The sequence below is a fragment of the Tupaia chinensis genome, unplaced genomic scaffold, assembly GCF_000334495.1.
Source record: "Tupaia chinensis unplaced genomic scaffold, TupChi_1.0 Scaffold000067_1, whole genome shotgun sequence".
In the NCBI taxonomy this organism is placed as follows: domain Eukaryota; kingdom Metazoa; phylum Chordata; class Mammalia; order Scandentia; family Tupaiidae; genus Tupaia; species Tupaia belangeri.
This window is the reverse complement of record NW_006159526.1, coordinates 5,531,736-5,542,674: the sequence shown is the minus strand read 5'-3', so window position 1 is coordinate 5,542,674 and position 10,939 is coordinate 5,531,736.

Below are 10,939 nucleotides of genomic sequence, written 5' to 3'. Positions count from 1 at the left end.
CGTGCCCACGATCCAGGGCTGGCTCGGCTCCGGGTTTAGGTGGTTGCCAGAAGCTTCTTGCACATGGAGCTGAAGGCCGGGGAAAGTGGGAAGGGAAGAGCCGAGGTTAACAAGGGGCTGGGCCCAGGCGTGGCTGCAGCACAGGTGCTCAGGTGTCGGGGCAGCCACGCACAAGGCAGAGGGTTCTTTCTGTCTGCAAGGGCTGGACCCAGATCCCATCCCAGCTCAGCCAGGGCTTGGTTGTGCACCCTGGGGCTTTCTTAATCTGACCCGTTTCCCCAAATAGACCCGGCGGGAGAATGCAGTAAAAACAATGTTTTAAATAGCAGTGCAGGCCCACAACACTTATCTGCAATTTCGAAACTCAAAAAGCTCTGAAAACCAAGAGTGTGTTCATAACTGTTCCGGCAGCACAACCTGACCAGAACTGAAGTAGACCTGCCCTCCTCCCATCGAAGCCCTCAGGGACACAAGCCCTCACACTGGGGTCTCCCTCCCACTGGCTGCTGTCACAGGCACCAGGGTCACTTACCCCAGGACCTTCATAGAAGGCACTTTGGGCCTCCCCGGGATTATCCAGGAGGTCATCACTGTCGAGCTGCAACAAGACCCGCCCCCACCCAAAGTCGAAGGTCAGCAGGGCAGGCCCACGGTCTAGAGCTGAAACCAATTTATGGTCACCTGGGAGAAAATAAAGCCCAAGCCTGGCCTCTGGAGGTCTCCTGACAGGCCTGCCTTGAACTAGAGAACCCTGTCTCTCCCTCTGCCCAAGCTGTGGCCCTGCCTTCCACTTCCGCCTCTGGCAGCAGATCCTCCAGGAGCAGTCGCACACACCACTCCTCACTTTCCCCACCCCCAGCTTGTCGGGAAGACGGGCGTGCACACGTGCCCAGTGCACTTCAGGTGGACTGGGCAGGAGATCCGGACCTGCAGTCAGACACGGGCTTCCAGCACTGCAGTTCAGAACGCTACCAGCTGTGCCACCAGGCTAGGCCCTCAGTCAGAATCTTAACTACAACTTCATGACAGTCCCTGAGCCAAAACCACCCAGCTAAGCTGCTCCCAGATCCACAACCCTCAGAAACTTCAACAGCCCTCACAAGTATTTTAGGTCACTACCAATTGGGAGTACTTGTTACACAGCGATAGATAACTAGTACACCTCCTCATGACTCAACGCACTTGCACTCTTCCCCACTTGGTTCCATTCTCTAGGCTGGCATTACATTAGGACATCCTCCTGCTTAATAACCTATCAGAGCTGCCTGTCACATTCAGAATAAAAATCAAAACTCCTCTCTCAGGGTCTTCCAGGCCTGCATAACCTGGTGGCTTTTATCTATCCCATTTTCACCTCCTACTCGTTTCCTCTCCAGTTTGGCCCCACCAAACTTTCCCACCTTTGTACCTGCTCTCCCCCTGCCAGAAGCATCATAGTCAACTACTTTTGATCCTTCAGGATGAGGATGGCTAACCTTCAGTATCATCTCCCTGTGGTCACCCTCTTTGACTGCACTAGCTAAAGGAGTCCCTGCGCCCCATTTTCTTTTAAACCTCTTTTGTTGTGCAGGTAACATTATTTTTTATTATACTCTACATCGTGCTTCTCATCATCACCTTTATTTATTTATCAAGGAGATGTATGTGGTGTGAGGCCAGGGATCTCTCATCTTTTGTTCACCACCATAACTCCAGTGCCTGGATCGTGGATGGAGAGGGCAAATGTTTACTGAATTAAGGGGATGTATCTAGTTGCCTGTTGCTTCAAACTCTACAGCCCTGTACCCAGCAAATGCCTCTCCCTGTCCTAGTACTTACCTTCTCTGATCCATGCAAGAAGTCATTGAGGGCCTGAGGGTCACTGAAAAAGAGAAAAGGAAGAAACACTGAGGAGGTGAGGAGAGGAGGAGCTGGGAAGGGGAGGGAGAGGGAAGGGAGTGTTTGAGCAGAGGGCAGGGGGTGGGAACCCGTTACTCACCAAATCACGTCTAGTAAGCATCTCCCATCCTCATCATCCATCGCCACTGGATGGGGTGGGGTCAGGAAGAGGGCGAGGGAGACAAGGTTAGATTCTGGTAAGCTTGCACAGCCCCCTCCCTTCAGGGGAGACCCCTGGAGGGGTCCGAGTCCCTGTGCTCTCGAGTCTTTGGGAATAAATGAGGGCAAAGGGAACCTCCCAGGTACCTTCTCTACCAGAAACCCTCAACCAGGTTCAGCTTCCTTTCCTTCCCTCTCCATGCCCAGACAGTCCTAACAACTGATGACAATGGTGGTGACGCTATCAACCAAGACTCCGTGAGCCCTGATCGCCTGCAGTGCTGTGCCAAGTGCTTCACACACGTTTAGCCACAAGAGTCCTCACAGTACCCTGTGGAGGTGAGGGAGGCTGCCACCTCGACTTTACAGACAGAAATGGAGGCACCAAGACACTCCTTCCTATCTCCCAGCAGCAGGCAGCAGAGCAGGCCTTGAGCCCAGGAGCCTACACCCTTCCCACCAGGGTCCCGTCGCCCTGAACACAGGGCTGGGCCAAGTCGGGGTGCGGGTGGGGTCTACCTATAAGGGAGTGAAGGCAGCAAGAAGGGTCTTACAGCTCAAGGTTCTGGGACCCCCGTGAAGACATATGCAAGGTGTTTTTTCAAGACAAGGAAGAGGAATGGGGAAACTGAGGCAGAAGAAGGGGAGAGGGACCCACGTGGGAAAGTGCACTAAGTCAGAGCAGCCGTCGGAGCTAGGCTGACCTCACTGCCGGAATGATGAGGATGAGGATGGCTAACGTTTGTCGAGCACTTGCCGTGAGCCAGGCACTGAGTGCTTCACAAAGGTTAGCTTGTCCGACCCCGGGGAGGGATGTTGTTAGTCCCACTTACACTGAAGGACACTGACAGTCTCTGTATTTGCCCACCCCCCCTCCCGCCCAACTAGCCACCCTCCCCTCCAAACACCCATCCATCCTTCCATCCAAACCTCTCTGCTTCCCTTCCTCCGTCCATCCCTTCATCCTTGCAAACACCTATCCTCCCCCATCCCGCCAAACATCCAACCGTCCCTCCGTCCTTCCAAACAACCATCTTTCCCTTCTTCTAAACAGCGAACTGGCCCGTCCTTCCATCCACTCATCCTCCTGTGACCTCATACACCCTCCACCATCCTTCCCTCCAAACAATGCACAGAGGACACGAGACAGAAAACACGGCCCCCAAGTGGTGTAAACGTACAGATCGGGACCATGAAGTCCTCACTCTGTGTGTGTGTGTGTGTGTGTGTGTGTGTGTGTGCACGTGTGCGTGTGTGGTGGTGGTGGTGTGTGTGGGGAGGATCCTGAACCTCACTGAAGCTATGGGGACTTTCATGGATTACCACTCCCTACCCCCTCTCCAAAATGAAGAAGAAAAAAACAAATAAAACATAAATACCAAACCTTACATGCATTCTCAGTGGGTTTCTAACCCTTCTCCACTGAGCGCATGCTCTGAACTCCCCTAACAGTGACCTCCCAGTCATCCGCCCCAGCACCGCCTACTTGTGACATAACTAAGAGTCTTGGACAGACACCTTCCACGGTAGGTTGGGGCTCTTCTCTGAGCAGTGCCTTAGGGAACGTCATGAAAACTAAAGACCCTTTTGTGGCCCCCAAGTGGTGTAAACGTACAGATCGGGACCATGAAGTCCTCACTCTGTGTGTGTGTGTGTGTGTGTGTGTGCACGTGTGCGTGTGTGGTGGTGGTGGTGTGTGTGGGGAGGATCCTGAACCTCACTGAAGCTATGGGGACTTTCATGGATTACCACTCCCTACCCCCTCTCCAAAATGAAGAAGAAAAAAACAAATAAAACATAAATACCAAACCTTACATGCATTCTCAGTGGGTTTCTAACCCTTCTCCACTGAGCGCATGCTCTGAACTCCCCTAACAGTGACCTCCCAGTCATCCGCCCCAGCACCGCCTACTTGTGACATAACTAAGAGTCTTGGACAGACACCTTCCACGGTAGGTTGGGGCTCTTCTCTGAGCAGTGCCTTAGGGAACGTCATGAAAACTAAAGACCCTTTTGTCCAAAACACACACGTGGACAGACAATGTCACCCACCCTTTCCCTGGGTTCATGGCTCCCCCTTCCCAACATGAAGTTCAGATAGAAACACAGATGGGCCGCAGCCCCAGAATGGGCTCGTTCCCAAAGAGGCCCCTGCCAGGCTCCCCTGCGTTTGGAGGTGGGGAGGACACACCCCCTCCTGCTCTGCACCCCAGGCTCCCCTGCACTTTCTTTGCCCTGGGTTGCCGGTGCCCGTGCCCCAGCCCTCCCAGCCAGCCCATGCAGACAAGGAAAGGCATGAGCTGCAAAGGATCTGGAGGAAGGGGAAAGATCTTGCCAGGGGCTGGCACGGAGGTGGGGTGGGGGGGTGCCCAAATGACCCAGGGGGCCCTGGCCAAAGAGGGGAGAACTGAAGGATGCCACTTAAGCCAGACTCTGCCAAGAAAAAATGCTCCTTCTTCATCCAGGGGCCTGGGAAGAAGAAAGGCGAGACGAGCACCCCTGAAGGAGGGAAGGGATTGGTCCCGTTACCTGCGCTACAAACGAATCATGAAGGGAAGGAGGGGGCGTCCACTCCAGGTCTACACGGGGCCCCCAGCTGGGGAGTGGGAGAGCGTCCTCTCGGGGGCCAGCTGTGGAGAGAAAAGGAGAAGGAGGCTGTGAGAACGTCAGTGAGAGGGAAAACAATGTTGTCAGAGACCCGGGCTGGAGTGGAGCAGTGAGGGACGGAGGGACAGGCTGCGTGTGGCCCAGACATCCACGTGTTGGGACGTGACTGTACTGGCTGTATTGTGAAGGCACTGACGAAACCTTAATTCCTTCGCGGTGTCCCAGGATAAGGCCTGGTGGGCGGTGACTGCTTCGTGGTGATTGCACCACAGAGGCAAGTCTTAGAATAGCTTAATGATGTCTCGTGAGACCCAGTGGGTTGGTGCGCTCGTGGGAAGGGTTAGTCCTCGCGAGAGCTGGCTGTCGCAAAAGGGGGCTGAGTCAGGAACTCGCACTCTGCATGCCCCACCATCCCCTGCACACCCATCAGTCCCGCTGCAGGCCGAGGACTCCGCATTTCCAGTCACCAGAATCGTAGGTTTGCAAATTAACTCCTGTCTTCACAAAATTCCCTAGGTTTGGGTATTCGTTAGCGACGCAAAACTGGACCAAGAAACTCCATGTCCTCGTGTACACCGCACCACAGACTTCATCATTACCGGCACTTCAATCTAATAAAACGAGGGGTCCTTGATGAGTTGGAAAAACTACGCATGGATTTCAATTTGGGTATTGCACCAAAACCACCTCGTACTCTATTCCACGTCCCACCGCTGTCTGACGTCCTCCCAAGTGTGGCAGCTCTGTGTGAGGTCAGTGTGGACACAGGATGAGCATATTCCGTGCCACCGCTCCTGGGAACGCACGCGACCTAGCCTGTCCGCTCAGCTCTGCACTGGCACTCAGCCGACCCTGGGGGGAAAACCCGCTGTCACTGACAGGTCCTGTGTAGCCAGGCCTACAGAAGCTAGTCTACACTGCACCTACACACGCTTCTTTCCTTGTCATCGTTCCCTAGACAACGCAGCGTAACAACTAACTTTTTAAAAAAGTATTTTCCAACACAGTGTGTGTGCTTGCCAGAGACAGAAAGAGAGAGAGAGGGAAAGTGAGAAATCACTACCCCAGTGTGATGGCCACACCTCAATCCCTCCTCCCTCATTCTCCTCTCAGGATTTTGGGCATGCACACACACCCTGCATGTTTTTCAAGCCGCCAGGTCAGGGACTTGAACCTCAGAGTTGGCTATGCAGGACCCACCACTGAACCTCCACACCACCTGCTGGCCCCAGCTTAGCAACTGTGGACGCAGCATTTGTGTTGTATTAGGCATCATAAGTAACCTGGGGATGGGTTAAAGTGCACGGCAGGATGTGGGTTGGATGCACGCAAACACTAGGCCATTTTATGCAAGGGACTTGAGCACCTGCAGATCTGGGTATCCGGGGGGTCCTGGAGTCAACCCCTCGTGACTACTGAGGGGCAACCTCAAAGGGTTGGATTCCCACAGCCTCCAGGCACAACATTTTGGTCGCCGTGTCACTGTGTCACCTTGGTTCGTGTGTGTTAGTGTTTAGGGTCCCTCAGAGAACACACTGAGGAATCACTCCCGGCAGTGCCACCCTCACGGCTGAACCAAGTTTACCAACGAGTTTTTCTCTGTGAGGCACGTTGCAGCCTTCCTCCGCTCAGGACACAGGACAGCCCTTCAGCACCATGCCGAGGGGACACTTTAAACAGTGAATCACCAATAAAGAGCAAAGAGATGTGACGAATGTGGCACTAAACAGATCATGAAAAAGACGCTTGCGGGATGAGAGAGCAAGAGCGGCCTTGTTTGACCCCGGCTGGGAACGTGCACAACGGGGGCTCCAGCTCCGCTGCTCCAGGGCGGGAGGGCACCACCTGAGGGTCACAGATGTCAGGTGGGCAAGCTGACAAGTACAGAATCTCTGACTGACAAGCACAGGCTGCAATGAGGATGATGACGGGCCCGGCTCCGCGGTACAGTGGTGATGCGCTGCTGAAGCAAAGCTCAATCCCACACGGCAACCATGGTTCAAATCCACGGCCTGGTCAGCCTGCAACACGAGTCCCCAGGATCCAATGAGCTGGTGGGCTGGAGCAAGGGGATCGCGGCGTGACCAGACCGGGTGGAGGGTGCTCCTCTCTCACCATCAACATGTGCATGTATGCATTCTATCAGGAATAAAGAAAATTTAAAATAATAATAAAACGATAGTAATAAATCACACCAACTGCAGGCCCTTTAGTGCCAGGCACTAGGTTAAGGGTTCTTCCCTATTAACTCATTTCACGGTTTCCAAATCCCTATGAGGTAGGGTATTTTCTTTTTTAAAGAATTATTTGAGCCAGCAGGTGGTGTGGTGGTTAAAGGTGCTGATTCCCACATGGCCGACCATGGTTCAAGGCCTTGAAAAGCAAGCCACCAGTTCTGGGACTCGAACCATAGTTGGCAATGTGGGAGTACCCAGCGACTTAATCACCACGCCACCTACTGGTCCCGAGGCAGGTGTTTTTTATCAGCGCTATTCTGCAGATGGGGAAACCACGGCTCAGAGAGGTGAATACTAAGTTCCAGAACCTACAACCATGAGTGGTCAGGCTGGATACGAGCCCGCCCTCTGCCACTACTCCACAGAGGACCCTCTCTTCGTGTTATTCCATTTACGATCTCAGTAAATATGGCAAAAATGTTCAACACCTCAGGAAGCTGGCTGATGGGTGTGTGCCTTTGTTATCATTCTGTGAATGCTTGGGATAGCTCAGATTTGGAGAGAGGCAGCTGAGAGAAGACGAGTGGGAGCCTGCACAGCTTCCCCACCTCCTCTCAGGTACCAGACCCTGGAACGGTCCAGAAAGCATATGCCCGAGACGCTGGGACACAGGACCCTTCCCACTGGGTGCAGGTGCATGCTCGGCCCGGCTTCCCGTGTACTCTCCCCAACCCTGGCTCTCGGGTTTCTTCGGTTTCTCTCGTGGCCCCAGCTCTGGAAACCTCACGCCAGCAGAATCAGTGACAGGAAGGCACGTTCTTCTTGAAGGGAGCTTCTCCAAATGCGATCCGAGAGTAAATTTTGAAGGGGAGGCTCCAGAGTTCTGAGATTTTACAATTATGATTATTTTTAAAGTTAGTTTACTTCTTCCATGAGCAAGAAGGAAAGACGGAGAAAGAGAGAGCACCCCCAACGGGTCTGGCTGTGTGAACCAGTCCCTTCCAAGCCGGTGGATCGCGGGCACACACATGCCGGGTACCCAGGGATGTCCTGGGATGCAAACCTAGGACCTGGCCCTTCAGGTCGAGTTGTGTTCCCACTGTGCCACCACCTGGCCCTAGCTGTAACCGCTTAATGTCACAGCCCAGTGAGGCTGAAAGTTGTTCCTGACCCCAGCTTTTCCACCTGGCACCATCTGCCGCCTGCCACCTCTGAGCACGCGTGGAAGGGTCTAAGGATCATCTGCTTCAGCCAGGGGCTGTGGCCACGGTCCCACTGAAACCGCCAGGCACCGAGACACCTGCATCCCTGACAACCTGCTTATTCCCCCACTTTCCAGACAAGATAAACAAGGCCACGAAGTGCAGTCATGGGGCAGCTACGCCCCTCTGCACCAGGCTGACCCGAGGGTGCCACGGCTCTCGACCTGGCAGGAGCAACGTGGCATGAAAGACACCCAATGGGCCAGCTGGTGGCAAGGTGGTTAAGGCGGCTGGATCCCACATGGCCAACTGTGTAGTTCGAGTCCTGGACCCTGCAGCTTGAGAAATACGCTGCGTGCACGTGTGCATACCTCCTGACAGGAGGGAGAAATGGAGAAGGGACTGTGGTGTAACCAGTCCCCGTGGCCCCGTGGGGGGAGGGGGTGCTTTCTCACTTCCTCTCTCTCTCCCCAGCAAGTCCATGTGCCCTCTGGCAAGTTAAAAAGTAAATGAGTAAAAAGGACATGAGAGAACCCACCAAGTGCTGAAAGAAACAGAACTGGACTGCCGCCTGGATGCTCCACAGCCAGGACATGAAATCCTGACTAAGATTCCAGGCACAGACCTGGCCGCGGGGGCGGTGCCAACACAACTGCCCTGTGAGGCTGGAAGCCACGGGCCCGTGGTGTGTTCGGATCCTCAGGGCCACCTGACAGACATCCAGGACTTGAGGAGCTGGGGGGCTGGGGACAGGGACGTGGCATGATGAGACCCTGTCAAGGGCACTTCTCTCTCTCCCACACACACTATCATTTAAAACAGATTTCAGGTATAATGGTGACCTGTTCTTTTGTTTGTTTCTTTAAAGAGTCCTTATCACTTACAGATACACCCTGAAATATTTAGGGTTAGAATTACAGAATGTTTACATTTTACTGCAAAACAGCCCAGTCGGGGGTACTCAGGGGCATAGAGATTGGCACTGCCCCATCTGGCTGCCACTGTAGGACACGTGGTCATTCCACTGAAGTTCAAGTTAATTAAAATTCATTGAGGGACCAGCAGTTGGTGTAATGGCTACACCGCTGGACTCCCATGTAGTCAACGGTGGTTCCAGTCCCGGACCTGGTGGCTTAAACTCAGCCAGATACATGTGCGTGTGTGCCCAACCCCCTTGGGGGGTGACTTCTCGCCTTCTGTCTGTCTCTCTCTGTCTTTCTAGTCAGTGCATGCGCCCTATAGCAAAAACCTCTCCAAAAAAATAAATAAATAAATAACTGAGGGGTCAGCCTATGGCTTGGTAGTTAAGGGAACTGGATCCCACAAGCTGTGAGGTTTGAGTCCCAGACCTGATGGCTTAAGTAATACACTGGGTGCATGTGTGTCCATGACCCACATTCTGAAAGGAGAAACAGAGAAGGGACCGCAGCGCGACCAGGCCCCTCTGGGGCATGATTTCTCCCTCTCCTTCTTCTCTCTGTCTCTTTGGCAAGCATACATGCTCGCTGATGAATTTTTAAAAATGAACTGAAATCAGGGCCCACAGGAAGCATGGTGGTTGAAGGTGCTGGACTCCTACATGGCCAACTCCAGTTCGGATCCTGGACCTGTCGGTTTGCTTTCTCACTTTCTCTCTCTCACTTGCTCGCTCTGTCCCTCTCTGGTCAAATTAAAATAAAAAGAAAAAAATAAATAAAGTTAAATCAAATAATTCTAAAAAGAAAAAAATTAACTGAAATCAGGAGCCAGCAGGTGGCATGGTGAAGGGAGCTGGACCTCCACATGGCTCGTGGTTTGAATCCCGGACTTGGTGGCTTGCTTTCTCACTTTCCCTCTCTTTCACTCTGTCCCTCTCCGGTCAAATAAAGTAAGTAAATAAAGTTAAATAAAATTATTCTTTTTTTTTTGGAGAGGTTTTCGCTATAGGGCGCATGCACTCGCCAGACAGACAGAGACATAGAGACAGAAAGCAAGAAATCACCCCCCAGGGGGGATGGTCACGCCGCAATCCCTTCTCCTCCATTCTCCTCTCGGGATCTTGGGCACGCACGCACACGCGCCCGGCTTGAGTTTTAAGCCACCGGGTCCGGGACATGAACCGCGGTCGACTACGTGGGAGTCCAGCGACATAGCCATTACGCTAACTGCTGGTTCCCCAATAAAATGATTCTTTACCCCCTAAAATGAATTGAAGTTAGCGCAGAAAACATGAGCAGACATTTTTCCAAAGACGACGTGCAAATGTCCATTAAGCACAGAAACGGGTGTTCGACGTGACTGGTTTGAGCCCAGCAGCAGCAGCTTGAGTAACACACCAGACACATGTGCACGTGAGCCCCAAATCCTGAGGAGAATGGAGAAGGGACTGAAGCTTGGCCATGGTCTTTAGAAAAATGTTTACCCACGATGAGGGGCTGGAAGGCAACACAGCAGTAAAATACGGTGCTCTGTGAGGCTGACTACATGGAAGGTTCCAGGTTCCCGTCCAGAGACCTCCCTGAGCACATCAGGCACAGAGATACCCACGATCCAGGCCTGGCTGTGGCTGGGGGGGACTGCAGTGTGGACTGCAGTGTGAGGACTCTAGTGAGGATGCTGTCTGTCTGTCTCACTTACGGCTGATAGACTTAGAAAAAAGCCATAATGAGATAACACCTCAAGCCCATTAGAATGGGTGCTGTCAAAAAAACAAAAACAACCCCAGAAAATAACAAGTGTTGGCAAGGATGTGGAGAATCAGAACCCTTGTGCATTGTTGGTGAGAATGTAAAGCGGTACAGAAAACGCTTTGGCAGTTCCTCAAAAAAATTAAAAATAGAATCACCACATGATCCAGCAACTCCACTTCTGGGTATAAAACCAGAACTGTGAGCAGGGGCTGGGAGAAGGAGCGGTATACTGAAGCTTGCAGCGGCA